The following is a 3,501-nucleotide window of genomic DNA, read 5'->3' as shown; positions in this document are numbered from 1 at the left end:
TGGAATAGTCTTGGGGTCTGGGATGGTTATTGGCAAGAAGTGTAAAATGGGAAGATCAGCTTCAGTGTCATCCAAAACGAGCAGTCAAAAACAAGACCTAGAAGAGGAAGAGGACTTTTTTTGAAGAAGATTGCTGAAGAGACACTCAGAACAGGAACCAGAGTGCTGCAATGAGTGTCACGGTGTAGAGGACGGTGACTTCTATCTAGAGAATAAGGATGAGGAAGGTTGACAGCGCCAAGAAGGTCTAAACGGGCACTGTGACTGCTTCTGGCCAGAAATACCTATTTTCTTTTCAGTCAACCATGTTTTACATAGGTGGCCCAGTGATTTGTCAGTTTTTGAACTGAAGAGGCCTTCACCTTCAACAGGATATCTTCCATCCTACAGTGCATACCTTCAGACAAGTCAGTACAGTGGAGCCATGCATATGGTCGCAAAGCCAGTGCTCCAGGTATCGCTTTAGAAGCGTAGTCTAATGTGTGTCTGGCCGAGTAGACTTATTGCATGGCGAATGATTCGGTCTCCTGGCAAAATGCCAGAGCTGCAGTCTTTTAGTCATCCAGAAGGCTTGGAATTAATCTTGTCCCACAGGAATTTTTGACAGGCTACATGCATGATTGTATGCTCCCTAACTTCACTGCAAAAGAGGACAAGAAATAGAATTTACATCCAAAGATGTCTAGCCATCTCCCTTCTTCGTCAAATGAAGTTGCAGTCATGGGAACAGTAGAGGATGGAACCAAAATCAATACTGAGTACGACTGAAGAAGGTTCAGATGATGAGGTAGGACTCTCCGGGTTGGTGCAGTGACAGCTATGGAAACAGTTGTCAAAGAGGAGAGCAACATGTCCTAAGTCAACGGTGGATGTTTGGAGACAGTTGCAGTGACTACCACAGGTACAGTAAAGTTTGAAAAGAGAAGTAGAGGCCATAGATGTCAGAAAGACAACAGAAGACACTGGGAAAAGGGCGTGGAGAAGCATGGCCACACAAAGTAAACCAACTTTTTTTTGTTCTTCTTAACAAATGGAGAGGGCAGAAAGACAAGAAATACAGGGAAATTCCCGAAGAATTGAAGAAAGAAAATGGACACTACTCAGCAGAGAACAATCAGAGTAGAGTTGCCCTAAGGGCAGATGAAATAAAACTGAGGGGAAGGTAGCTTGATGGGCTTGGGCATGTGCAGTGGATGAGGGGGGGGGGTTGTTTTTTGCCTAGCTACTCAGCTCTAGAACTTTCCTGTATGGAGGCTCTGCAGAAGCACAAAACCCTAATAATGTGTGAGGCACAGAGACCACCAAGAAGTTTATTTCCTTACTATCAGGCAATATTTGGGGATATACTGTAGCCAGTTGCTAGGAAAGGTGATACATCCTCTCTAGCCTTTTTTTTTTTTTTTTTTTTTTTTTACTATTTTAGTTCAGGCAATGTAAATCATTCAGAAAGTTGTTCTGACTAGAAAGAAGCCACCATTTTAGGATAGCCACTGCCTAAAACACTGCACAAATAAGATGTCAATAAAACAATGTTTTACTGTATGTTACATTCTTGCAAACTATTAATGACAGAAGCCCATAAGCACATATCCATGTGTGTTCTAGTATTTCGTGTTGCTTTTAGAATTTTCTCTTGCTTGGTCCTCAACCCTGCAGAGAACCAGGTTGTCAAATGTGGATGGCATCTTCCCTGCTGAAATGCAAATGTTTCTGCAGTCTAGAGGCTCAGTCCAGATGTTCAGATCCACAAGAACAAGAAAGATCTATTGCTGTGTTCACTATCTTTGTATTTGTACAACCAATCCTACATCTCTATTCTCTGCTTCCTACAATGAAGACAAGGAGCACACCATTCAAATTAATTTTACACATTAAAAAGTCAAATACCTTTGAACCTTTTAATCCTCCCAGCTGGTCTTTATCGTTCAGGCCCCAAACAAAAACTTTGGTCCTTATTGTAGCCACTGATTCCAGGCCTGACGTCTTCTTTCTAACAAGACTAATTAGGAAAAGGTGCATGTTAGCTTGCAAATCTTTATACTGAGTCATGTTTTCAATATACCTACCTCATCTTTTCCTTCTGCAAATAATAGGCATGCTGGAACCAAATTAACAGTATGAAGGCAAAAAAATTAATTCACCATAATACAACCCTCAGTTAAGAGTCCGAAAGATCATCAAGAGGACTTCCTAACTGATAAGCATTCAGACAGTCTAGTTGTTCTTTTGTTTCATATAAACCATAAAAGGCAATAGACAAAATATGTAGAAAACGCAAGGCTACATGTAATAGATATGCTTTTTGTGGGCTTTTCGGGCTATGTGGCCATGTTCTAGCAGAGTTTCTTTCTGACGTTTCGCCAGCATCTGTGGCTGGCATCTTCATTCTCTGATGCTGGCAAACGTCAGAAAGAAACTCTGCTAGAGCATGGCCACATAGCCCGAAAAACCCACAAAAAACTATGGATGCTGGCCATGAAAACCTTCGACTTTACAATAGATGTGCTCATTCTAAAAAGCAAGATCTGATTCCTGACACTGATTTGCCACCTTAAACGTCTGTTTTTTTTAAAGGAAAGACATTTAGGCCTCATGCTTTTGGAATAGCGCTTAAAACATGTTACAGGTTGAGTCTCCCCTATTTGGAATTCCAAAATCTGAAATATTTCAAAAACCATGCTTTCTGATGGTTCAATGAACACAAATTTTGGGTCATGCACAAAACTATTACAAAATACTGTATAAAATTATCTTCAGGCTATGTGTACAACATATATAGGAAGCAAATATGCAAATAAAGGTACAGTCAGCCCTCCATATACACAGATTCTTTATTCACAGATTCAATAATCCCTGGCCTGAAAATATTCAAAAAAGATACAAATTCTAAAATGCAAACCTTGACTTTGCCATTTTATATAAGGGACACCATTTTACTATCCATTGTAACTAATGGGACTTGAACATCCATGGATTTTGGTATGAAGAAGAGCCCTCCCTCCAGTCCATCTGCCTTGGTCCAGGCCTCAGAGGGAGAGAAGAACTGCTGGACCTGATCCCCTCCCCTCCCACCATTCCCTTCTCCTTTTGTGTCGTGTCTTTTTAGATTGTAAGCCTGAGGGTAGGGAACTGTCTATTATCCCCTCCATTGTAAGCCGCCCCGATTCCCAGTGATTGGGCAGCATATAAATAAATCCTATCATCATCATCGTCGTCGTCGTCGTCATCATCATCCATGGAGGGTCTTGAAACCAAACCCCAGTGGATAATAATAACCCACTGTATTCAAAAATCCAAGAAAAATCCAAACCTCTGGTCCCAAGCATTTCAGATAAGGGAGAATCAACCTGTGGCCAGAAAGCCTTTCTTCCACATTCCAAGCATCCTTGATGCATATCTTCCAGCCCATACTTTTACTCACATATTTACCTTTCACTTTTAACTTCACTGTTTCAGCAAGCTGCAGAGCCTACTGAAATTAGACTATGGTGCGTTACAGAC

General features: G+C 41.2%; 1 long non-coding RNA gene across 1 annotated transcript; it reads right to left on the bottom strand.

Annotated features, from left to right (window-relative positions):
* On the bottom strand, positions 1-2,255 carry LOC121918138. Its single transcript, XR_006101164.1, has 3 exons — positions 1,888-2,255; positions 398-640; positions 1-97 (listed from the first exon to the last, which is right to left on the bottom strand). It is a non-coding gene; the product is annotated as an uncharacterized LOC121918138 (long non-coding RNA).
* Between the last annotated feature and the right edge of the window lie 1,246 nt (positions 2,256-3,501).

Source organism: Sceloporus undulatus, unplaced genomic scaffold (assembly GCF_019175285.1).
Source record: "Sceloporus undulatus isolate JIND9_A2432 ecotype Alabama unplaced genomic scaffold, SceUnd_v1.1 scaffold_4989, whole genome shotgun sequence".
Taxonomy (NCBI): Eukaryota; Metazoa; Chordata; class Lepidosauria; order Squamata; family Phrynosomatidae; genus Sceloporus; species Sceloporus undulatus.
The sequence above is the reverse complement of the archived record's forward strand: the minus strand, read 5'-3'. Positions and strand labels throughout refer to the sequence as shown.